Raw genomic sequence first — 27,510 nt, 5'->3', positions numbered from 1 at the left:
ATGTTTACTACTGGACAGAATCACCAACAGCAAACAAACATCCACAAACAAACACATACGCGCACGCACACACACACATACACACAAATGCAAGCACATGCACACACACACACACACACACACACACACGTGCAAGCACGCACGCAGGCATGTACATACGCACAAAAGCACACACTGACACACCAAACCCGTAAGGCAGACATTGCCTGTTTCTTAAAGCAAAGAAAGCAGGCTCATAGCATGCCACCCAAAACCGGTGAGAAATTATGAATGGAGAAAAGGGGAACTCCCCCTAAAAAAGATGCTAGATTTAATAGCAGGGCAGTGTCCCAACTGCCCTGGAAGATGGCTTTGCTCAAGTTCGAAATGCTGTGGAACAATGCACATAGAGCAGGCCATCTGTTCTCCAAATAATCTCTCCTATGAGCCTACGAGAAGGATGTGCTCAGCAAGAGCAATACAGAAGTCATGGGCAAACCCACTCACCCCTGGCTGATTTAATTTCTGACCATATTTGCTAATTTTATATAATGCAAGATTTGTTTTGCCTTTAATTCCATTCCTCTTATTTGTAATTCAGTGTATCACTTTCAAACAAACACTGTTTTGTTTCCCCACAGTGTCATTCAATTTAAGGTTCCTTCACAAGCTTCTATTGTATTAAGTAATTTTCCCTTGCAGCTACAGTACTTTCTGCATGGCAGGTATTAATTATTAATTTTTTGGAAAAAAAAAAAAAATCACAATATGATTTTCAGTGGGTGGTGTGTGTGTGGGCGGGGAGGGTATAATATCAAATAAATATATTCAAATATTGTCACGCAAGCAATAAGCAGCAGGCTATTCAAAAGGTCTAAATTGCAAATGGAAATGGTAAAATAATGCAACAGATTGCAGTGAATATTCATTCCCATTAATACTTGCTGAATATCTGCCAGATGTAGGGAAGTGCATTTCACACCAAAACTTCAACCGCTGCAATTAAAGTTGTCAACGTGTGCTCTCTGGGGGCTTGATTAGCTAATCAGCTAGTTGTTAATGACGCAACAGATTTTGACACCGGACCAAGGATGGAAACAGAGGACGCTGTTGAGTAGTATCTCGGTAAAGCACTCTCTCTGTGCAGCGACAACATCCATAACCTGAAGTCGAAACCTGGCCTGCGTCTACTGGTTTGTGATTTGCCGTCACAATTGCAAGCACGTGATTGGCAATACCATCTCCCTGAGGTTAACTGCCACAATCCTTATAATCACTAAACAGTGCCTCCACTGGTCAATCGGGGGCCTGCAGTCTGCCTGCACCAGCTGCCAGGTTGCAAATTGCTCCAGTGCAATGCCTACTTAGATCAGTTGCCATACCGTGACTCCCTGACTGGCAGAACCTGTTCAAACCGGGTATTAAACTGGTTCAAACTTTAAGGAAAAGATTCCAGTCCCACTATTTACCCATCACAGATCAGACAGCACAATCAATCTGCAGCATACAAGCAAGAATCCACAATGCAGTAATTGTCGACAGAACAGAATACATAATTGACCAATTTAAGCTGATTTTTTTTTTTTTTTTAAAGAAAAAAGACAGCGAGAGAGAGGGGGAGAGAAAGAGAGAGGCAGAGGGGGAAAGAGAGGGAGAGAGAGAGAGAGACTGAAATTGTGCAGGAGAGGACAGCGTGACAGAAAGAAGGAACTAGGACTTATTTTTCCCATTCCGCAGAGCAGTTTAAATGCTTCCCAACTTGCCCCAATTTAATAACTCCAGATGCTAGGGCTGATAAACCAAAATAAACAACAGGATGTCCCAGGTGATGTCACCCTGCACACCGAACGTGGGGGGAGGTGGCGAGAGGGTGAGTCTGACGTACATATCCAGACAACCTGAGCACCTGAAGCCTTCTCAAACCGCCCAAATCCACAGAGAATTTATTGGGGCGACTCAAATTACTTTTCCTCTTTCTTTACACAATCTAGCCATATAAAAGAATAGCATTTTTCACCTTCATCCCACCAATGGTGAAAAAGGCATTTATCAGAAAGGTAGGTCTGCTGAATGCTTTCAAAAAAAAAAAAAAAAAAAGAAAAAGAAAAGGAAGCTTCTCTCTACAGTTCTCTTGTGTGTCATGCCGCAGAAAATCCATGCGCTGTAACGGCATTAACTTTAATGCTTTTCATATCGTTAACTTTCTGCTTTCTGGAACATCAGAGAGACCAGTTCATCAAAGGTGAGGAAAATAACAGCACAGCCATTATGGAGAGAAGAGACAAGATCGACAACTCTGCTTGTTAGTGGGTTCAATTAACCCATGAGATTGTAACCTGCATACATACACGGCTACACATGCACACATATGATATGCACGCACCGAGGCACACACACACACACACACACGCACACACACACACACACGCACACACACATACACGCACATAGACACACACACACACAGACACACACACACACACACGCGCGGACACACACGCGCACACACAGACACACACACACTACACACACACAAACACACACACACATGCAGAGACACATACACACACACACACTCACACACACGCGCACACACACGGACACCCACGCGCACACACAGACACACACACAACACACACACAAACACACACACACATGCAGAGACACATACACACACATACACGCACGCACACACACGCACATAGACACACACACCACACACACACACACAAACAGGAACTCGCAGTGGTTCAAAGTGACTAATGCCTTTATAAAATGCCCGCCGCTGTAGAAAGCATTCAGCCAGTGTTCTGATGGCTGTGGAGAACGAGGGTGGCACCAGCCCTTCCATTCAAGCCAGTCCACAGGTGGCATTAAAAAAGGCACTTTCTGGCTGTAGAGGTCCAACATTACAGCGGGCTGAGAGTCTGGGCAGGCTGTTAAAGAGCACCGACAAAGCTAGCGTGTGGCGATGCGTGCCATAAACCGACTGCAATCCCATGAAGCACCTTCCTGAGGACGATGAGTCATGTAGTGGAATTCATGGCCTCAGTTATTTTTTTGGGGGGGGGGGGGGGCTGGGGGCTGGGGGGGTGGATGGTGGGTAGGAATTAGTACAATGGAACATGGGTTGGCCACAGAAGGTCAAACTCACATCCAAAGTCATCTGCCATCCCCTGTTCTAGCAAAATTATAGTCAATTATTTTTTTTATTTCAGATTTATGTTCACCAGAATTCAGAACATATTTCCCCCTTTATATGATAGCATGCTTTGGTCAGCAATATTTAGCTGAAAATTTGCTGGGATCTTCAGGAAAGTTTTCAATTTCAGCAGCACCTGGAGTTAAAGTACATCACGTACATCGTCGGCCCAGGTCTGATCCACACAAGCACAGATTACATTTCTACTAGGAAGGTCTTTGTCGGGTAACCTGATGGAGACCAACCCGCTCGAAACATTTTTCTGCGCTGGGTAGCCAATAAATTTCTCTTGGGAGCATGATAAACTGTTTTCAGGATATAATCATTTTTGCTATTTACGGCCTGTGCAGCGTCAATGCAGACAGATTTGTGTGCTTCCTTTGATGCGACCGTTGTACAGCATGACTGCTTTGATAAGGCTGTCGGGAGATTGCAATCAGTGTACCTGCAGTGTAGAACACATTACAAAGAGAAAAACATTGCATTATCCCCAGGACTGTTTTGTCATGATCTCGTTAGACCCTGACAGTACAACAGGCTACACAACACTTGCCCTCTTAATTCAGCTTTTCAGTGTATTAACCCTGAACCTACCACAGGAGGAATAGTATGAAACACACACACAAACAAACATGCACATATGCACACACGTACACACATACACACACACATGCACACAAACAGAAATATACTGACACATACATATAAATGCATTCACACACACAAACACACATGCGTGCGCGCACACAAACACACAAACACGCGCACACACATACACACAGTAATATACTCACACGTACATACAAATGCATAGAAACAAGCGCACAAACACACACACACACGCAAACGCACACACACACACACACACACACACACACACACACAAGCACATATGTGTACACACATACACACACATGCTTTTTTTTAAACCTATGCCACCAGCTCATTCTTAAAACGGGTATCAGCTGCGATCTGCAACTGAAACAAGCTGCTAAACGGATTCCGGGGGGGGGGGGGGGGGGGGTGGGGGGGGATTCTGATCTGATCAGGTCCTCTTCACACCGGCGAATAGATCAATTTCAAGGAACGAAGTGGAAAGAATAACAGGAAATGCAAACCCCCTCCCAAAAAGAGAAAAGAAACCGCCAACAGGCAATATCTGCCGTCCCCCGGCCTGCTTCTCCTGCTTTTGCCTTTAGCAATTTAATTTTAGTGTGGGGAGCAAAGACGCTCTTTCAGAGAGAAAGCCTTCAGACACAGACGTCTACTAAGGACTGAGGGACTGCTCTAAATGCTGCAAATTATTATAAACTGGATGGGCTTGAAAAAATAGAGAAACATACAGTGTGGAGGAAGAAACCTGTGGAGCTGTCGTATCGTTTGAGGCTTTGTGACCAGTTCACTGACACTAACAGCATACAGTAAACCACTCTGGCATCTGTTCGTGGTGCTGAAGCAAAATCGTGGTCTGTTGGCTGTCCATGGTGCTGAGACAAATTCCTTGCTATCTCCATAGACAACTAAGGTAGGGGAAACACAGCCAAGACAGTTTGCTTGCATCTACTTAGTCATATTCAGCAATTATCATTTAATTTAACCATTTAAACAGCAAATAACAACAATAATAATAATAATAATAATAATTGTTGGCATATATATATATATATATATATTTGTTGTTTTACTGAGTCCTTCTGAGTGTTGTTGAAAACGTTCTACAAATCAGTGATCAGTCCAAAGTCAAGGTTTTTCCCATAATGCAACAGGCAGTAAGAAGACGATTCATCGCTCATGCAAAAGAGGGTCAGTAGCATCAGACATGCACCGCAGCTTGTGTTTGCTTTTAAAATTTATTTGTTTTTCACTCAAAGAATTCATGCAAGATACATAAGACCCAGAGCCAAATTGCGCAAAGCCCACAGTCATTTCTATAATTTTTTTAAAAGGCTCCATGTATAATTTGTGTATTGCAATTCCAGCGGCTTCAAATTCTTGAAACGAGAAACCTGCCCAGGCCTTGCTGTGCAGGTTTAATTGCCCAGATCACTATTATTAAATTACAGTCCTCGCATGTACTACTTGATGAGCTTGGAGAGACACTTTTTTTTTTTTGCACTTAGTGTTTATTTAAATTGAGTGCGCCAACTCTTCGGCTGAAAAGACAAGAGGGCAATCCCTTCTGCCAGAAATATGAAGAGAGGGATGATCCATTTTTTCAGTCAATTATTGAGACACGAGTGCTGAGAGCGGGGGGGGAGAAAAAAAATCATTAAAATATAAAAATGGAACAGATTATGCTTGAATGAGAAATTTCATTACAGGAGACTGGAACTGTGCAAACAATGGAAGCTGTAAAACCGTGAAGCTGGAGAATAATGGGAAGGGACTTCGGCACCCAGGCCACTTTTGTTTCCGGAGGGATCCCATCCGCTCCACTAAACGACAAGATCAACCTAATCCCTCCGAGTTTAGGAGGCAAATAAGACACGAGTGCACAATTAAAAACGTGCGAGAGTTATATAATTTCCTTCATGAAAAGAGAACAAGCATTCCGCCCGCCACGTGTATGTTTTAACTTTTATTCAGACAGAGGGAAAGCAGGGAGTGTTACCGATGAAGATGAAATAATGGTACGGAAAGTGCCAAGGCCGGGAATCGAACCCGTGACCGCAAAGGGCACAGCGCAAAAACGGGGTTAGATCAGGCGCCCTGAGAACTGTGCCACGCGATCTTCAAGACTACAAAGAGGCCTTGAAACTCTCTGATCCACAGCCCGATTTCTGAGAATGCAGCTGAGCCATTTTTAATTCCTAACTAAGCTGCATGCGGCACTCTGGTTTTCAGTGAAAACAAACTCCGAGAGCAATCGTTTGCTCATTCTTCACCAGCAAACTGAAACCCCAGCAGCAGGGATTTAGTGGCCTTTTAACAGTGTTTGGAAATAGATCAACCAGTAAACAGGCCATAACAACATCACCCAGGCTTAAATGCAGTTACTGTACTTAAAGGTCAGTGAATTGTTGCAACTTTTTTAGCGAGGAAAAAAAAAAAAACGCGTGAAAAATGGTGCCTAATAAATCTGATCTCTTAGGAGCTTGCAGGTTCAAGTCCTAATCCTAGATGGGGCGCAGCTTTTGAACCCTGAAGAAAGATAATATGCCCAATATAACCCAGTCAATGCACCCTAAGTGAGGGCATATGGAAGCCAATTAATTACACAACACAAAGAAATGTATTAATTAAGCACAAGGAGTGAGTTAATGCATTAAAACCTTTCACAAGTTTGCGCTTTTATCAGAGTTCGAGCCTGACAGTGCAGTTTGTTCACTTGCTCTCTTTAAGCCCGGGTCAGATTGTTAAACTGAAAGTCGCATTAGGAGCCACTGTTGAGTCTGCAAGCAGAGTCAGCGCACACAGAGGTAGTGGCAATCAAACAGGAGTATAAAACTCGCCAATACCCAGACGGCTGCGGTGCACTCAGATCCTTCCATTTTATTCACAGGTCTCGCAATACAACGTAAACTTAAGGGAGATTCACACTCCATTAATGGAAATAGGGAGAGGCTCAGACTGAAAGACATGCACGCACGCGCACACACACACGCACGCACGCACACACACACACATACACACACACACACACACAGATAAACGCTGCTTTTGGACATCTTCTGCCGGCGTTGAACTCTGGCTGCTGAACCCTCACTGGTTGCAGACACAGATATAAGATTAAAATGCCTAACTAAAGGCCAGGGTAACCAGCAAAGGAAGCTAATCATTACTGCTCCTCCAACAGAGGTGTCACATTCTATAAGGATGTCCATGTGCTGATTCGAATCTCTGAACTCTGCAACACCAGGGCATTGAAAACAGGAAAAGTAAAAATCCATAATTGGAGCCATTAAACATTAAGATACTAGATGTCACAATCAGTAACATACTATAAAAAATATTTGTGACATATCATGTCATGCTCAACATAAACCTGATGTTTCCCTTGCAAAATAGACCTTGGCAGATGTTTCAAATTCCACAGAAACATTATGCCAATTAACAGGTTTTGAAAATAACATTTCTTCCCCATGGACTATTTGAACACTGTGTCATAAACCTTATGCACACTCAAACAAAAGAAATTGACCAAAAATGTATTATTTAATGACGAATGTCATGTCTAAAACAAAAGTGATTATCCAAAAAGGATTAACACGGTCTTAAATCCATTCATATTTTTTTTACTATCTATATCCGAATCACAACTCCAAATTGAAAATAAAGGTTCTAAAACTTATGTGGGTTTGTTGTTCATGTTGGGCTGTTAAACTCGAAGGCATCATACTCGCCCACATACACATACTCATACAGTAAAATTTCCAGTGTTGATTCAACTCTGACAGTGTTAATTTAACTCTTAACAGATATTGAGTGTGGACATTTTCCAATGCACGTCAAAATCATATCCTGCTTCATTCATATTATACGCTTCTTTCTGATCAACCAACGACACCGATTCACTGCTTACCGATTAATAAGTCAAATACGATTTTAAGGATAAACTAGCCATGACATACAGAAAATATATATATATTTGAGATGCACCTTGCGGGCATAAATCACCGTTTACAAAAATCTACTAGCATGGAAGTTTCACCATTCACAAGCCCAAACTTACTTTCTTCGTTCGACAGATCAGTGGAATATTAATCTCGGTCTCGACAAATGATCATTAAAATGTTTTTCCTGTCCCGAGGCGTCTCTCCATGCCCTCCCGGCTCAATGAACCGCGGCAAAACTGTCCTCAGCTATTGTTTACGGTAGTTGGACAGACTATAGCGACAGTAAAACTATTTCAAATTGTTATTTGTCCCCGAAAATATACCATGTCATGTTTTGGAGACAGTGAATACTGTTTACGAATAACAACTAATTCACAAGCTTATATGCTCTCAAGTAGGTAACTGTAAAATGACAAAGTCCAAACGGTACAATCAGGAGAAAATATCAACGTTTCGCGAAACAATTAATCATTTTTTAGCTTTCTCAACTGCGAATCCTGTTAACATATCCAGATGACATGAGACGGAGTTTAGTTAAGATACTCATTAACAAAGAAGCTTACGGACAAAATTGTGAGTGAATAATAATGACATTTATTGGTAATATGGAATTTATCCGTTAGTCTGAAAAATATTATAGTCTATAAGGGATTAGATGAAATAACCATAACATGATTAACCTGCCAATAAAGTATTAATTCCATTAGTACGACCTTAAAGATCTATTCAAATAGATACATGGTCGATAAAACATGAAAGAAAAAGCCAGCCATTGTATAAATATTTCGCAATTGACTTGATTTTATTGCAGACCAAATGCATTTCGTACACTCGCACGTCCCCATGAAATACCTGTAATTTATGGGAATCAGCGACTGATATTTAGCTACAGACAACCCACCCTCTCGACTAAGATATCCACAGCTGTAACAGTAACTTTTGAAAGATTGCATCCAAGATACCATACACTTGATTATAAAAAAGTAGCAGAAATAGAAAAAGAAACGAAATAGCACCCATCTCTGATTGTTAACTCCAGGAAAAGTTCTTACATTCAAATATTTTCAGTGTTTTTTTTTTTTGTTTTTTTGAAAAAGGATTCCACTTAAGAAAAGAAGAATAAAATATAAAATATAAAAGCTGCTAGCTCGGTGATGTGCACCAAACCCGCAAAATCACGAGTAAAGAAGCAATGTAAAAGGCACAGTGAAGCACGGCAACAGTCAAAGTCAGAACCGTAGAAACGATAAAGTAAAAAAAAAAAAAAAAAAAAAAAAAAGGAATATGTAAAAGCCAACGAAGACACGACGTGAAACACAGATCTGGCAACTGCTTGAATGAAAACCAGTTGAATAGTGAACAAGAACCGCAAACACGTAGACCATATATCCCAGCGACTGTACACAGCCTCGGGTAGTGTGTAGCCTACCCAAGATTCACATCACTGCATGCTAAAAACTTGAAACCTGGGAAAAATCGCTAAAAAAACATAATTTTCATCTTTTAAAACGAGCAAAAGAAGGAAAAAATAAAATAAAAAAAGACAAAAATTGTGCACAAAAATGCTATTAAAAATGTACTCACCGAGCGAGAGTAAAATGTTGCAATAAAAATGGGATATGGGTAAAATACAGTATGGCGGTGCAAACGGAGACGAAGCGCTTTTCCTCTCAATCTCTGCCTCGGGTAGTGTCATGTGATTCGCATTCAACCAGACTCCCAGCAATAATCATTCACAGAAAGACCATCGATGCCAACTAGCTATCTGTGCACAGATAGCGGCTCTCCGAACGTGAATGAGGTTGGGTTTACAATCCTACAATTTTATCGAACGGACCGTGTTGGGCTCGAGAATTTTTTTTAAAGATGTACTACCCCCCTTTTGTGAATCTATGCAAGAAAAGGACGATTCGATTTGGACATGTGCTTTGGTCTTACTCCGCGGCAGTGTGCAACCTTCCAGCGCGTCACTGAATCAACGCCGTCGCACCAAAACTGGACATATCGTAATTAGATTTATTTGGGATTGTATCTAGGGAGCTTGTAAACTTGAACCCAAACATAAACATGAACGCAAATCTATATAAACAAACACGTCCATCAAATATACAAATGGTGACAAACCAGCTTTACAAACAAAACTTTGCACATTAAATTAATGTATTAAATTAATTTGTAACATGAATATATTCATGTCATTATATCTGCAGAGTTAATGAAAAGCACCATAAAGCACCCTTGTCTGAAGACTGAAAATTATTATTATTTTTTTAAATAATGTAGTCAGCAGGATTGCATATTTACTTTTTATGTGTAAAATAAGAAGTCACAAGATAAGAGCAGCACATTTGCTGTTTACTGTCTGCACAGTTTGGTATTTGTTGTACTTATTGCTAATTTATTTATGTATTGTTTTGCAGTTATAAGATTTCAGTGAGTCACATCCATCCGTGTGGGAGTAAAGCAATTTCAGCGCTACACATGCACACGTGACAGACTTGGCATGATTATGAACTGTGAGCTCTGGGGAATTCTTGGCCTGGAGGCGGATGGGGGTAGAGGGGGTGGACTGAGGTGGAAGGGGGGTGAGGATGGTGGAGGGAGGCGGTCTTCCAGAGGCCATGGCCCATGTTAATAAAGCATTTCTAAGTAGGCGGGGCTGATCTACGGTCAGATTCCCCTCTGCATATCCTTACCTTACCCATTACGAACTATCGGGTAGGACTGATCCTAGATCAGCATTACATCACAGCATCAGAAGCTAAGACAGCAGGTGGTCATACGGAAAGCGTGCGTGTAAATGGTAAACAGACTGCATTTATATAGCGCTTTTACCCAAAGCGCTTTACAATTGATGCCTCTCATTCACCAGAGCAGTTAGGGGTTAGGTGTCTTGCTCAAGGACACTTCGACACGCCCAGGCCCGGGGTTTGAACCGTCAACCTGCCGACTGCCAGACAATCGCTCTTACCTCCTGAGCCACGTCGCCCCAGTGCGTGTCAGTGTGTCCGCGAACAGCGGAGAAAAAGCAGAGACCCCCCTGGGGGCTGGATTTGCGATGCTCTGTACAGCATCTTCTTTTAAATAAGTTATGAACTGATAAAAGCCCACGTGTTATTTACGGGGTTGTTTGCACCCATCTGGCAGACCTGAACCATAAGGAAAAGAGCGAGGGAATTTTTAAAGGACTCCGCTCTTAATGGGTTGCGATGCCGTCTGTATGCTGCGGTGAAGGGCCACAACCTTTTGTACTGTAACTACACTGGATGTATTGAACATACAGAATTCTAAATGTCAAAAAGGACTGAGTATTTCTCTGTGTGTGCGTGTGCTGAATAAGTAGAAGAAAATGTTTTTTTTTTTTTTTTTTTTCAGTGTTTAGTGAACATAGTGTATTTATGGAACTGTATTTGTATGATGTAGGCTATTCCCTTGACATGCAATATGGTTCCTGGTGGAAACTTAATAAGTTAATTTAAATGAAACTGCAATGCAATTGTTGGACACCCCTATTTTATGCACATGTTTGTGGTGTCAATAATGACTAGCAAACAAGCAAGCTCTTGCTTTTACAAAAGCACCTTTGAAAGTTTGAATTGTGGGATATCAGCTCGTCTGCACACTGAATGGCGAGATGACTGTGCTGCAGGAGAGGCAGATATGCTGTTGTTTATTTCCCAGTGCTCATCTATTTCATCCAGTACCTCCAGTTGACTTTGGAGATCATATTGATCATTTATTTTGATGTGCGGAGTTGGATATCAAACCGTTTCTCCATTTGGGCTCATGAGCTCTGGTGCTGAGGACGTCTCCTTCAGGATCCAATAACACCAAGGGACTGGAGAGATTCGCTCGGCCAGGATCCCACACCAGCTACCTCCGCTGGTCGATCGGTCGCCCGGCAACCCACCGGTTAACATGCGCATGAAGCCTCTGACATCACATTGCGTTACATTACATTACGACCATTTAGCAGATGCTTTTATCCAGAGAAACTTACACAAATTTTAGCATTTTTGCATAGTGTCCATTCTTAGCGCTGAAGCAAATCAAGGGTACAACAGCAGTGTCCTACCTGGGAACACTGGGAATCTAACACCTGGGAAAGCAAACCCAACCACCTTTGGGTCGCAAGCCCAGTCCCCTACAGATTATACCACATACCCTGTCCTTCGGAGGAGAGCGTGTGGCTTCAGGGGAGGGTTCACAGCAGAGGTTGCAATGAGCCCGGGTGTGATCGAATTCCAAACTGGGGACAAGAGGGGGAACAAAAATACTCAAGAAAAAATGCCTTCCAGAGAGCAAAAGCCACCCTCTAGATGTCTAGCAGCGCAGAAATCAAGGTTGAGAGATGTTTTGACATACAGTAAATGGACTAGGTTAACCCCGATAAAGCTCAAGTTTTACTCAGATATAGCCTGGCTACTTCCTAGTCGGCTTGAAAACTCTCTACTTTTCAGCCAAATGAAGCCGGGTTTTCACCTGAAGGCCTAGACAGGCAAAAATCACCGCAAAAATGTTCACTTGGCTTCCTATAGCAACAGTTTCAGTAGTCAGGACGGTGATCATGCACTGAATCAACATTAAAAGCCCCTTCCCCAGGTGTTTTAAAAACTGCATTTTCTTTCACAACTGCAACCAGTACACGGACTTGCATTTACAACCCCCCCCCCCTTCCCCCCACAATCCTTTTTAAATATGACCCTCATAATCATTGTAGTATTTGTTTTGCTCCCATACTGTTAAAAATTGTACTCTCATCTTGCTTCACCCTGAGCCAAAATCTGCACAGCACCCAAACTAGTTCTTCATGCCAGTGCCCAGAGGTCCCAAAACGACAGTATGTTTTTTTTTTTTTTTTGTGGGGAATAAATGCCCATAACATTCCAAAGAAAGAAAACGTAAGCGTCGGGCTCAATGAGGAGACGAAGCATGCGAATGTCCCCGGTGGCGCAGAGCCTGCGACGCGCGCACCTCGCATTTGCATTTCGTGCGAACGCGGCGATCGAGTTACCGTTTCGTATCTGTTCAATTTACATTACCCACCCGGCTCATTCCCCGGCCGCCCTCTCCCGCTCATCAGTGTCCAAACACCGTTTGGGTAAACAAAGCGCGGGCCGCCAGGGGAGCGCGGACGGGATTGGCTGACCTTCTGTCACCGGGCACGTGCCTGGAGATGTGTGAACAAGGAATTGGATTGTAGGAGTTGGGTGGCAGTCTGGCAGTTTTGACAGTTTTTTTTTTTTTTTGGGGTGGGGGGGAGGGTATCTGACAGTAAAGTCCCCAGGGCCTAATGTTATTATTATTATTTGGACTTCACGTCCCCTCCCTGCCAAGACTGGCTAATCTAAAACAAACTGTTTGTTCCTTCTCAAACTGAGCACATACAGTGTTTACATTGTCTGGAGGAAAATAAGAGAAATACCAGGCAATATCTTCGAGGGTAATCCCAACACTGAATCTGAACATTGAAATTCCTTCAGAAGAATACTGTGGCTGTAAATACTGCAGCTGTAATATATTCCACCACTTCATCTTTTGCTGGTGGCCCAACTTATACCAAGGAAAAAGTTGATTAAATGGATTTGATTAACTTTGGCCGAAACTCATACTGAAACAAAAGTGTTGCGTTTATTATTCACAAATGCAATTTGGCCAGGTGAACGATTTAAAAAAATGAATTTGGCAAAATATTTTTCAGAAGAAATGACCTAATTTATTTGTATGATATTGTTATTATTGCAGTATCAGTAATCAGACTTTTTTCTGTTAAACAAAAGGACAGCAAAGATATCGGGGGGTTTATTGGGGTTCAATGGACTCCCTGCAACTGTGATGACACATAGTTCTACAGGAACCGATGGAGTCATGCTGGGTTTTCAGAAGTTAGCAGAATTTCAAAGCAAATATATTTGAAAAAAAAACTTGAAACGTTGTGATTTAAAAGTAAAGGGTGTGATTTTTCTGTCATTTTTCATTCAGTTTTGTCCTGACTAAAACCTTTGCAAATGTGAAGCGCACATTGAGTTGTGAACACGCAGACCAGGTAAGAGCATCTGTTGAGACAGGCACAGTGTAAATGTGCAACAAGGCCCAAGGCTCGGGTTGTTTCAGTTCAGTGTCGATGGGCTGAATGCCCTCCTCGTCTGTTAACTTCCGCCCGAATCACGCCTAAGAGCATCAGGAGCCATCGGAACACAATCCATTTCCTGCACAATCACAGAACATTTTTTTTTAAACGTACTCCAGGACCTGAACTCCCGAAGGCAAAGAAATCATAGAAAAATTGTCTTGGCATTGGAGAAATCAGGGACACTCAGAAAGGAGGGGAAAAAAAAGATGCTTCACTTCATCAGCACAGAGAAGGGAAAATGGAATTGATAAATTTGGCACACACCGATGCACCACATCGCAGATCTCTGCCATCTGCTCGTAAAAACACACACTTTACAGCCGTTTCAATGATTTAATGGCTCCCCCTAAATTTCCTCTAACAGGTAATTTATTTAGCAGTTTTTATTTGCACACAACTGTGTGATTACTGCACTCGCCTGAGCATTAATTGCCAGTGGCTTTTAAGAATCGCTCGCAAATAGGCCTAAGCATTAAACGGGGATCTGAAATTGAATGGTTTCTGATCAACTGTGCAATTTAAAACATCGAGGTGATCCAATCACTGTGTTTATATGGGGAAATGCATCACATTTTATTTTCATATATACTACGTAATTAAATTCATGTCATTTTGTCGTAAAAACAACACGATTCAGCCCATTTAGATCCTTAAAAACAAACAGACTGTAATAAAAACTAAGAATGACATTTTTAGATCATAATGCTTCTTTTTTTCTGAGGTCAGCATTTGTAGGATTTTGTCAGAGAGCATAAAAACATGCAAAAGGACAGACTTGTGGAAGCAGATTGACATTACTTTCCCTACCGTTTCATCAAAGCGCGTTAAGCAGCAGCAAACAGAAAGGAGACCGGGAGTCTTGTGGTTCAGAGTGGCTGACTCGCAGGCCAAATCCAAATCACCCCCTGCGACAGGTGCTTCAGGCTCCTGCCATAGCATGCTCTATGCCAGAGGTGTCCAACTCCAGCCACATTGCCTGCTGGTTTTTGGCGCATTTCAGCACAAACGGTTAAGTGGTCACTGATTGGCTAAAGAGTCCACACGCCTTGTTCACAAGGCCTTAATTGGCTGCTGATTGAAAGGAACCCGCAAGTACCTCCACGACTGGAGTTTGACACCCCAGCTCTATTCAGTAGAGCCCTCCTCTATCTGTAGACTGTCTGCTTTCCCAACTATCTGAAAAAAGCACCAAAAAATATGAAAAGAGTGTTGATTTTCTGCTCTCCTTCGAAAAATAATCAGAAAAAAATTACAAAGGAGATGCATGAGCGTGTTGGCACTGCTGTTCTTTATTAGTGCACGCTTCCCCAACAGGCTCGCCTGCTTTCCTCCCACGGCCCAGCACCGGTGCCCGGAAAGCTGCTGGAAGCCCTGGCGGATGGAAAGGGGGTGACGGCTTCCCTGTTTGGGCAACAGCTTGCGCAATATGCGCTCTCTGTGGTATCGCCCACCCCAGGGTGTTTCCTCACAACCTCCAGCAGGGTCCAGGGCATGGCAGGAAAAGACTGGCTTCTCAATGGGGGGGGGGGGGGGGGGGGGGGTGGGCGATAGCTGCTACTGTTCTTCAGCTCACTGCACAGTAAATCAAGCCAGATTAATCTGCCACAAATCAAGACTGCTCAAGAAGGCCAGCAAGAGGTTTGGTGAGTGGGTATGCAAGAGGGGGAGGGGCCTTTAGCACTTGGCAACTGCGCACTGATTGGTTCACCCTGCATGGGTAGGCGGGGTTTCTCATTCCCACACTATGCCCTCAGGAACACGCAGGCATTTAATTGGAGGCATAGCATTGACGGCCAGATGGCTTGCGCTTCCTGGGCCAGGAGCCGGCACCCATATTTTTAAAAAAAAATTTAAAAATCTCTTCAGAATTATATTTATCTTTGAGCCACTGTGCTTTCTCAAAAGGAACCCAGACAGAGAATTACTGTGCTGTTGCTTAAATTGCAATTTTGTAGGCTCGCATTTTGCAGAAAGAAATTAACCCACACTTAAAATGCAGACAAAATGTTTCCATTGTTTTTTATGTCCTGAAGTCCACCTATGACACTTTCCCCATGCTGCATTAATATAGCCATGTAACTAAATTCTTTTGGTTTTTCCAAGCAACTCCCTAATCCTACTCCAGCAAATAAAGTTATTAACACAACCTCCCCTCAGACTACATGGTAGTGAGACTGACAGAAGTGTAAGCATGCATGAATCAATAAGTGACAGTAGACCAGCAGCGGTCCTGTACATGTAGCCTGGACTTTTTCTAATATTGTGCACTACAGTCTCTTCACCTCATAAATGTCCACTCTCCCATTGGTCCATGGGTCTGCCTGTAATTAAAAATGTAGCCTCCTTTAGTGAGTGGGGGAATCATCTTGATTATTTATTAAGCATCAGGAGTTACAGTAATGAAGTGGTGCATGCTGAACAGCACATACTTGCATGAGGGGAAAAAAAACAGATTGTATTGAGCAAAATTTAAATCTTTCTTCTAATCATTTTAATTACCCCCCCCCCCCCCCCCCGCCCTCCAGCGCTGTATCATCCCCAGTCAATTCTGAATGCATCCTCTAAATCACAGCAGTTTGGCTATGCTGCGTGAATGAATGAATACGATGCAAATACAGTTCAGCTAAATTGACCTTTTATGCAGCATGAAATGGTCGTCCAGAGGCAACTTTGAAAACCTCCATTCCTTCTGCGACTCTGTGAGTACCCCGCCTTCAAGTGAACCTCGGTTTGCGCTCCCTGGACTTCATCTACTTAAAATATGGTGTGGCAGCGCTCTACATTTCCTCCTATTGAACCTCAATTGTCTGTTGAAAGATGTGCCCATATGCGTGAAAATCTGAGAAGACAATTGCAGGTAATTCAGATAGCTCAGGGGTCAAGTGGGTGTCACTGCTTGATTTCAAAAACAATTGAGCATGATGTGAAAATCAAGAGAAATGATATTATAAGACAGGGAGATCCATGTCACTTCCTGGCTTGGAGGCACTTGACCGTAGGTCCACAGAACAGCGGCTGGAGCAGTCGTTAGTAGTCTCCAGTTCTAGATTTACTCTTTGCTCTTGCCTGCAGCAGGCTGTAATGTAACCACACTATACTGTAAGGTAACGTAAGAATCCACGGTGAAGACTTTATCATTGTGCTGCTACATATATGCCGCCTACGTACCACTGCTAAGGATGCAGCATGTGCCTGAATGTCACTGCGTTTCAGTGCTGTCAGTTTGCTTTTTGGCTTGTTAAATGGGTGATAAAGAAAAACAGGGAAACCTTTCAGTTTCGAGTTTTGGTGGGCAGCGACTCGCAGGTTTGCAGATAAACCGTGTCCCTACATCAAACACAGAGACTCAGTGGGAATACATCTCAGCTAGGTTATTTCTGAGCTCAGGATAAGGCCGAAACATATTGCAGATCAGTAACTTTGATGTACACAGGCATTTGTCCCCTCCATTTGGGCATTAATGCTAGTCGACCAAAAAAGATTGCCTGAGGTCCAAACACAAGGCTCAAATGGAAAGATGCCCGGATCTTTGGAATTCAGGTTCATTTGAACAGATCGAAATTGTTATTATTATTATTATTATTATTATTATTTCCAGAGGCAAAACATCTCAAAAGCGCATGCTCTCGGAATCTTACAGCAGACTGCAGTCAGCAGTGAGGAGAAACGTTTTGTCCAGAACCCTGTTCAGACTTGTAGATTAGTTTGTAGCTTAATCAGGCTAAAGGAGGAAAAAGAGGAAGTCTCCTTCATCAGTTCCTGCTTTCTTACACTTAACACTTCTCTTGCTCTGATTGACCCTTGTTTCGTGATTATTGTGGGAAAAATCTATCATCATATTTATTTAAATCAGTAATGGACATTCAAAAGTGACTGCCTCGATCAAAGAAAATCTATTCTAATCATGCAATAAGAGAAGGAGGGTGAGAAGGATAGTTTGTGCTTGTGGAACTTTGTCTGTTGATTAGATGAACTTGTGCTGTTTGACATTGAATTTCATTGTAAAAATTTAAATGGGAACTGCACCCAAAAATGTTCTCATTATTCTATAAGCCCATCATAAGTTCCGTGGGGCGGGGTGGCGTGGGCGTACATATTCAAATAATTTTAGCCGTATCGAGAGCACTGTTTATGAAGTCTAGAACTATTCAGCAGGACGACTGTAATAAAACAATAGGGGTTTTGTGCAATTAAGAAGTACAGAAAGAAAGATGTGGTGCGCTGTGCCAGGTTGCGGAGTGAAGAAAGCAGAGGAAGACGTTGAATATCACCGTTTGCCCTCAGAGAAGACTGACAAATGTAAGGAATTAAGATTCTTTTAACTAATGTTATTATGATAGGCGCTTTTAACTAACGTTAACATAGCTACTTTTCACTAAACTGCTTAAATTATCTAACGTAATTATGATAGCATAATAACGGTAGTTAAAAGGAGCTAAGTTATCATAACGTTATTTGGCTAGCTAACGTTGTTGTCACATCACATCCCGAAGAAACAAACAATTTACCATTTCCGACACAGTCTGCTTCTGCTAATGAAAGTTATAATTAGCTTACTTACCGGTGACAAAATGGCTAATTCACGACAAATATAGATGTGGCTTGATCCTGGATCAGAGTTTCCCAGCTTTTCCCTCACTTTAATGGCCTGAATCCACTTTTTTATCGTCATTGGCTCGGTCTTTTCACACGTGAGGACATAAAACTTAATCGGGGTTATTGGTTTTGTTTATTTATACAACCCAACACACAACAATGTTTTTTTAAATATAATCTTGGTAATCCACTGATTGCTAACACTAACTAACCCCTATGGAGCGAAACGTATTGTTTTCCTCCATCGTGGGGGCGTGGCCTACTATTGCCCTGTCTATCTGGTGGCGTGAGCAGAGGCAGGAACTGTAGCAGACAGTATTTAAATTTCCCACCCTTCTTTATCAAAAAGGCACAGGGGAAGGAATTGCAAGAACCGCGGTGACTCTTGGGTATCCCAGCCTTGACTCACCTCACGCTCAAAATATGCGGAAGTGCTGGTCTTGTTCTGTAGGATGGACTTCGAAGTTCGCAACCAGATTTTTTTTTTGTATATTATGGCCAAATAATAATGGAAAATATATAAAACTTTTTTTTTGGTTCAGTTCCCCTTTAAAGATAATCATGTGATTACTCCACCCCCCCCCCCCCCCCCCCCCCCCAAGCCCCAGCTCCAGTTTAATCAACCCAATCCCCAATGGTTCTTGGTTGAAATGAAGACAGAATGAGCTATGGGATGAATCCTGGACTTGCGATGGATGCCCTGTTGATCCAACATTGTGAATCATATTTGCTTAACAGATGCGTGGAATGTTTTCTAACAAACTTTCATGGACACATTCCTGCCCATGACAACAGTGCCATGACCTTAAAACCAGCATTGTGAACTGAAGTGAATCACACCCACACACACAGGCGCACCACACACACGCACACACACACACACACATACAAAACCACTGTCTGACCCCAACGGACCAGTCAATAGTTGAAAAATAAAATAAATAAACAAGGAACGGAAAATAAAGGCATTTGCAAGAGCTTTCGCTCCCTGCGGTAATTTAAAAAAAAAAAGGCCTTGCTTATTTTTCCTCGCATGGCGTTGGAGGAAGCCTGCGAGTGTCACATGTTCCATCTCCGCTGTATTGGCTGGATTGTATTCCGGGCACACGGCGGCTTAACTGACACGGAGACACCTTAGAAGAGTGATAGTGTCATTACAGGAATCTGGGAAGCTGTCAGGCAGCCGTGAGAAGTCACAGCTACGGCCTCGCCGCGCGGGCCGGGTGCGTCTGGGACCGCCACGCCGCTGTCACATCCTCGAAAGTGATGCTCTACATGGAAATTTCCTGTGCGAAAATGCAGCTTCTATCGCTGCGTTGCGGGCTAGGCGGGAGGCTGCGCTCCAAGCACTACTGCCCCAGATAACAGGGTTGCCAGATTTTAATTTTGATTTGAATGTTTATTTAGGGCTAGCCCGGGAGCCGGACTGCATGCGAAATTGGCCGAGCCAAGCGGTTACTAGATTTGGCGCCATTTTTTTATTTTTTTTATTTTTTTGTCAGTGAACGCCATTAGAAATTAAATTGATCAGTTGAGCTGGTTACAAAGAAAAAGAGATTTCTGACTTGTTCAACAAGAAAACTGACAATCCAGTCAGCATAAAGCCAAAACCCTTCGTTTACTGACACAATTAACTGACAAGTTCAAAAGGCCATTTACAGACTCTTTAGCCGATGGTGCAAGCAGGGCTGGGCTTCAGGCTAATGTTGGGAGACATTGTGGACAATTGATAAAAGCCTGGGGCTTTGCCCCCAAAAAAGCAACGGGTAAGGTGTTAAACTGAAAGTAGAAGGTAGGGTGGATGGGTTGTTAGCAGAGAAAGGCTTCTCTTCCCCATGTGTGTTGTGACAGAAACAGGAAGTTCTAGCCTCAGCACATTTTTACAGTTGTCTTCTCAGGGCATGAAGGGCTCTCTCTCTCTCTTATTGTACATGACAAATAATGAAGTTCACGTTTTTTTCGTTTTGGCATTTGGCACCGGGCCCCTCCAGGACAGGGTGCTGTTCAGGAGCCAGTTGCACTTTTGGCAGTTTCGCCCTTCTTCTCACATACGTTTTGCTCTTCTTGTCTCTACTCAGGCTGTGCTTAAAACAATTTTCTGTCTCCAAAAATGAGGGGAGCAGTCAGGATTTCAATGGAGCACAATGATTAAATTTTTTAAGTTTTAAGTTTTAAGTTTTTCAAAATTTTTTAATTTTTTTTCTTTTTTAAACCTTGAATTCACTTTAGTCGATGTTTTCAACTTGCTAAAGGTGAAATTAACACAATTTACCTTTAGCGTACCTGCACTGAGTGATCAACAAGTGTAGATAGTACTGTATTCCGATTGTACTGGCATGCTAATTGACTCTTTGTAGACACCTGACTAACATTAGTTAGCAAAATTAACATTCTTTCAATGTTCCTAAACCGTTTCCGGACTCTACAAATGCTATCATCTTGATATAATGATGTAATGCCATAGCAATCATGAAAATGTTATAGCGTGCTCATTCATGTTTTCTCTTTCATGAAAGTCCATATACCCTCATTACTTCTTGCTGGAATGTCTCCGGTTGTTATTTTTTCCTTCCCTTTTTAATAATTTAGTTTTTTTTCTTCCTTTTAAATCAGTTCCGTTTCCAATTTCCCTGGCTGGATTTGCAGTATGGGTTTTATTCGCTTGAAAATAAGAGAGGTGCAAGCTCATTAAACAAAGTCTTCAAAAAGGAAGTCACATTCCAATAAACAAAGTAATTGGTTGTGAAAGTAGAGGTAAATAATAATAATAAAAAACACATTAACGGTGAAGACATCATGCCCATGTTAACAATGTAGAAAATGCAAATACAAAAAAAAGCTCTTTAAAGCACAAACAGGCTTATGAAGAAAGCATCTTTCTGTTTATGTATTATGTGTGTATTGTGTGATATACAACACACAAATGTGTAGTTATGTGTGTGTGGTGTTTCCTTTTTTTTATTGCTCACCACTTGTATGTCTGATTGTAGCAGGTACGATGATAATCTGGTTTATATTTTTGAGATTTGTTTCTCTCAGACACTGCACACATACTGAGAACATATAATGCTCCATAATTATGAATATTATATAAATAATATTTCCAACATATTTTGTCAGGATTGTGTGAGCCATTGTAAGACCATGTGAGAAATGGGAGTCACTGAATGTTAGTGAAACAGTATAATCTCTATAATCTCTCTATTTAACATGTTTAACTTCAGCGTCAGAACAGATTTGTATAAGAGCACTAGGGCCTAATATCCTTCTAAACAAATATCTAATATCATATCTTAAAAATAATGATGGTGTTTTTTTGTGCAGTACTCATTTACAATAGGTTATATGCCACTGGAGATTGAAATGAATTTGATGTCATTATATTCTTCACTTTGTGTCACAGGCTGAGTAAAACAGATTGATGTCCCATGGGTGCTAGCTATATCAGTGCTCGCTGCGGCCAACCAAACACATTTCCTAGGTTTTATTTTCCAATGTTTGCATCCTTGCGGACTCACCATCCATACAGCCTGACTTGTCAGGCTCATAAATGTTGTGTCCAACCAGATCGAAATTTAATCTAGTAAACTAGCCGAACCAAACTCTTTTTCAGGGATAGTTTTTCTCATGTTTGCACCCTTGCCTGACTCACCATCCATAGAACTTAATTTGTCAGGCACATAAACTTTGCGTTCTACCCAGATGGATATTTAATCTAGTAAACTAACACCTTCATGCTCATAATTTTAAGGTACTCACAATTTTAGCCTGACTGAGTTTGAAATGTGAGGTATGTTTGCCAGACTTATGTGAATTTGTTTTGCTAATGAACTAATTGTCAGTAACTTCTTATGAACAGAGACTCCAGTTGGTGGTGGCAATTCAATCCAAGTTAACCACTGACCAATAACGTAACAGTGGAATCCATAAATTAGGACTTAACAGATGAGGAAATAAATGCAGTCCATGGTACAGGTGACAGTCTATTAATGTGGTAGACCAGAAGGAAGATTATTTTTTGTTTTGTTTTTTTTTTGTTTTTTTTTTTCTGGGCGACTAGCTTTTGTATGCACCAGTGTATATTGCTTCCCTGTCTGAATTAACATTTCATTCTTTTATTTTTGGACAGCTACGAACTGTAGAATAATGTTTCCAGTATTTCTGAAGATGAATTCGTTTTATGCGTACTTATGTATGATCCAGGCAGCACACCAAATTACGTGCTCGGAGACATATTGTATTGCATTGCACTGTACTGTAATGTAATACACTGCATCTATTGTTGCTACTTAGCAACATGTTATGACAAATACTGTGGCAGCAAAGAAAATGGAAAAAATATGAGAAAGGAAGAATCAGCATGAATGTAAGCATGGTTCAGTCAGGAGTCAGTGGCAAAAGGGAAGCTTTCCTGCTGTACATCCTAGATGCAATTCCTTATTCATTTGTAGCTGTAACGATCACAATAGAAACTCAACATATTCAAAACTTGCAAGTGTGTCTTTCTCACTACTGTATGGTCAGAGAAAAAATATCAGTGTTAAATAAACTGAGATAGAGTTCATATGAGTCCAATAGGGACCACATTTACTCTTGTTAGAGATGAGAGAAATGAAAGTTTGGTGGCTGTTGAGTGGCTGCTGGACGGCTATTTCTGGCAATGCATTTGTTCTAGTGCCCCACGGTTCTGGATTGAATTCTGACTGGGCCGGAGACGACTAGCCTACATTCAGTAGCCCCGCAGTCTTTGGCGGTAATGTCGTCCTGGTTGGGGAGGGTTCAGTTAGTGGGGATCCAATTCTCATTGCTCACTAGCGACCTCCACTGATCAATCGGGATTCACTGGTCTGCCTGCTAAAGCGGCAGATGAACTGTCTTCCTCTTACCGATGTCTGTGCAAGCTTGGCTGGTGGACTAGAGTGTGAAAAGAAATGGTTGTTAAAATCACATGATCTGGAAGAGAAAGAATTTTCATCCACAGTCTCGCATTGACTGTACATTTTGAAAAATAGTCCCTAAAAATTATCTTAAAAAAAAAAAAAAAAACATACTGTGATAGGACTGGGCCAAATGAGCTCAGATAAAGACTAGGTGGATCTATATGAAATTTCACTTAGGGTTGGAGTGACCCAGTAATGGTGTGTAAGAGATTGGTTGCCAGTTTGAATGGAGAAAATGCTGTACAAATTTCGGGCAATTCTGATGAATCTCAATCTGAGATTCAGCCCCATGCACCATGGTGACGTCAAACATGTCCTGTGAAAAATCCAAAGTCTCTCTCTCTCTCACTCTCTTTCTCCCTCCCTCTCTCTCTCCCTCTCTCTCTCTCTCTCTCTCTCTCTCTCTACCCTTATTAGCTCCCTGTGTCAGTTCCTATGGCAACCACTCCTAGGAGGCAGAGAGGAAAATTAAATGATCTGATTTCTAAGAGATTCATAGAAATGTAATTTGCGTAAATTATAAGAAATTAGCCCCCTGGAAAAAGGCAGTTTGGATTTGGTATGAGCTAGAAGCAGAAGGAAAAATGACCTTTAATTTCCACATGTTTGCTTTATTTCCCAGGCATGTGAACATTACGTTAGCTCAAGGAACTAGAGCCTATTTTAGGACTGTCACGTGTACGGTTCATCAGGGATTTAAACAATAAAATGTTTTGACATATTAATTTATATAGTGTGCTCCAACACATTTGGGTCTCACCATGTAGGAATGACAGCACTTTTATATGTAGCCATCTCACCCTTTTAGGGAACCATGATGATTTGGATAAAAGTTTGAATGAAAAGATTGTTCAACGTGCGCTTGTTGTCATTCTTCTGATTACAGACAGATGTAAGAGAATTAATGACCACAATTCAGCATAAAAACAGCTATAAACATTTAAAAATATAAAGTAAATACAGGAATTAAACTAATAAAAAAAAGAAAAAAGACAATGAGCAATAAATGCATTTTTCATACTTTATATCAAAGTCAAGTTAGGCAGCGTATGATCCAGGAAAACCATTGATTACCTTTTGAATAGGCTGTGAAACACGCAGGCGTCGCATGGTAAAAGCTCCAAAATGACCAATCAGCCGGATGATGGCCGGTGCCACACACCATAGACAGGGGCGTCGTAGTTGGGGGGGGAAAGTGGGACTGACTACCCAGGGCCCGAATGGGGGGACGGCCCTCGAAAAAACCTGGAATGATGCGTGAGAGACATGGATCAAGAGAGGAAGGGGGCCCACAGAGACTGCTTTTGTATAGGGCCCAGAATTTTGTGCCACACCCCTGACCATAGACGTGGTCTGGGTAGGGGGTGTGCCAACGGTGCAAATGAGTGGACTGACCCAAAAATTCCAAGGAGCTGCCAAAATTTCACGGCGCCATGCGATATTGACCGCAGCGGCTCACCTCTCACTTCAAAAAAATGATCAAACTGCTCAGGCTCGCAAAATGGAGCCCATGGTCTTGGGTTGCTGCATATCAATGTCAGAAGTACTGCTCGTAAAACTGACTTAGTCCACACACGGGTTTATGATTGACGTCTTGGTGCTCTGGTTTTGTTCGAAATACAGTTGAAAAAATCAATACCAGATCATTTTATAAGCATAGATAGTTATGATTTGTTCTGTGCAGATCGACCAAGTAAAGGAAGCGGTGTTGCTATCTATGTGAAGCCCAGATTCAGTAATAATTTGATGAAATCTTTTTCTAAACCGGCGTTTTTTAAATTCATAGCAGTAAGACCTGTACTGTCCGATTACAATCATTGGTTCTTACAAAGCTCCTTCTGCTTCAAAAGAATCCATATATTTTCTATGTACGGTATTGGCTGAGTTTAATCATTCTGAATTTGTGCTCTTGGGAGACTTGCATTGGGACTGGCTCATCAGTGACTCTGACAGTTTGAAAGGTGAATGTGGTAAATTGAATATTTCCGAGCTTGTTCATTCTCCCACTCACCTTAACTTAAAATGTCAAAATAAATCTACACTCTTGGACTTGATCCTTACAAACGCTCCTCTTCAATGCTTGTTGTTTGGCGTGTTGTTGAATTATCTTAGTGACCAATGCACTATTGCATGTGTCGGGGATACCAGGCTCCCAAAAACTATGCCTAGCTTTATTATAACAAGACTTTTAAAAAAATTTGTAGAAAAGGTGTTTCTGTACAATCTAAGATGGGGTGATTTGGGCCGAATTTGTCTGATCCCAGATGTGGAGGTTGCCTTGGAATTACTTTTACTCCATCTTCCTATCTACAACAAACAACAAACAGGCACATCTTAGAAAGTACAGAAATAAAGGGAGAGACAGCCCTTGGTTTTCCTCTGAGCCTTCAGAGCTAATTCATGCATGTAATGTTACCTGAGCTAAAGCCAGAGAATCTCATTCCCCTTCTCTCTGGGATGGGTTTCAGCATCTCTGCAATAAATCAACCATATGGTTTCATAAGGAAGTGGAAATCAGAATTTTATCAGAACTCTTTCTCTATTAACTTGAACAACCACTAAATCTCTTGACCCTCTCATTTCTGTGACACTCCTGTATCAAGTCATTCATAATTCCCAGGTGATAACAGATAAACAATGCATTGTTGATCTGTTCAACAAAAACTTTGCTTCTACTGGGTGTTCATTTTACCTACGTACGCTATATTCTAGTTCTAGCTCGAGTGATGCTACAAATATCTGGGAATCTGGCTGGATGAAAAGCTCAGTTTTAAAATGGACATCTTGTTAAATCTTGTTAAAAAGCTTAAGCGTAAGTTGGGGTATTTATTTTAGAAATGGGCAATGCGTCAATTTTGCAGGTAGAAAGAAATTGGTCCCAGCCACCTTTATCCCAATGACTGATTACGGTGATGTTCTTTACGGGCATGCACCTGCCTCTGCCCTCCAGGCTGTTGGCACAGTGTATTCATGCTGCCTTACGTTGCATTACAAAACCTGTCTTTCGGATGAGACGCTAAACCGAGGTCCTGACTCACTGTGGTCATTAAAGACCCCGTGACACTTGTCGCAAAGAGTAGGGGGTTCCCCGGTGTCCTGGCTAAATTCCCAACCTGGCTCTCTCAAAAAACCTGCCACCTAGTCATCCCCTGATTCAGCTGGCGAAAAGAAATGTTCTCTGCCTCTCCACCTTAGCTAATGTGTGGTGAGCGCTCTGGCGCAAAATGGCTGCCGTGCATCACCCAAGGTGGGTGCTACACATTGGTAGTGTGTGAGGTGAGTACCCACTCATCACTGTAAAGCACTTTGAGCGTTCGTAAAAGTGCTTTATAAATGCAATGATTCATTGATTCAAACGGCAAATCTCTTACTCATCCTTGTCTTTTGCATGAAAGGGCTGGCCTGCCATGGTTAGTTTACCATAGATGGCTCCCCTGGTACACTCTTATTTACAAGACCATGATAGGGCAACTCCCTAATTATTTAACTTGTCTTTTTGACTGGAACCCAAATTCATATAACCTGTGTTCCCAAAACTTGGCTTTTAAAAAAAATTTTTTTACTGTACCTCGCCCTTCCACAGAACTTGGAAAGGCTTTTTAGTTATTATGCCTCATGGTCCTGGAACGAGCCCCAGAAGGACATTAAACTGGACGGCTTTATGCCTCTGGATGATTTTAAGAGGTTATTGCAGACCTTTAAAACTGATGTTTGTAATTGTTTTTCTTGATTTGTATAATGTATAATCTGTGGTTTTATTGATGTTTGCTCATGATGTTTTATGCGTATCTCTTGGCCGAATCTCCCTTGAAAAAGAGATGGAAAAAATTCTCTTATTGGTTTTTAAATCACTTAATGGTATTGCACCTCCCTATTTAGCAGATGTGCTTTTAAGGTATGTGCCCAGCAGATCCCTGAGGTCCTCTGATACTGTCCTTCTGACTGTTCCAAGGGTTGGGGCCAAGAGAAGTGAGGGGGCATTCAGTTTCTGTGGCCCTAGCCTTTGGAACAGATTGCCGGAGGGACTGCAGGGTTCTGCATCTGTGGACACTTTCAAAAAGAATCTCAAGACTTACCTTTTTAGCATTGCTTTTAGTGAGGGCA

The 27,510-nt window shown here is 41.9% G+C and overlaps 1 protein-coding gene across 1 annotated transcript in view; it reads right to left on the bottom strand.

Annotated features, from left to right (window-relative positions):
• The window catches only part of LOC118232863 (RNA-binding Raly-like protein), a 67,201-nt gene extending 57,582 nt beyond the window's left edge, over positions 1-9,619 (bottom strand). The window contains exon 1 of the mRNA XM_035428042.1: positions 9,322-9,619. The gene's annotated coding sequence lies outside the window, so the exon portion shown is untranslated. The remainder of the gene's footprint in view (positions 1-9,321) is intronic.
• Between the last annotated feature and the right edge of the window lie 17,891 nt (positions 9,620-27,510).

This window comes from Anguilla anguilla, chromosome 8, assembly GCF_013347855.1.
Source record: "Anguilla anguilla isolate fAngAng1 chromosome 8, fAngAng1.pri, whole genome shotgun sequence".
NCBI classification, from domain to species: domain Eukaryota; kingdom Metazoa; phylum Chordata; class Actinopteri; order Anguilliformes; family Anguillidae; genus Anguilla; species Anguilla anguilla.
This window is presented reverse-complemented; position numbering and strand designations above follow the sequence as displayed.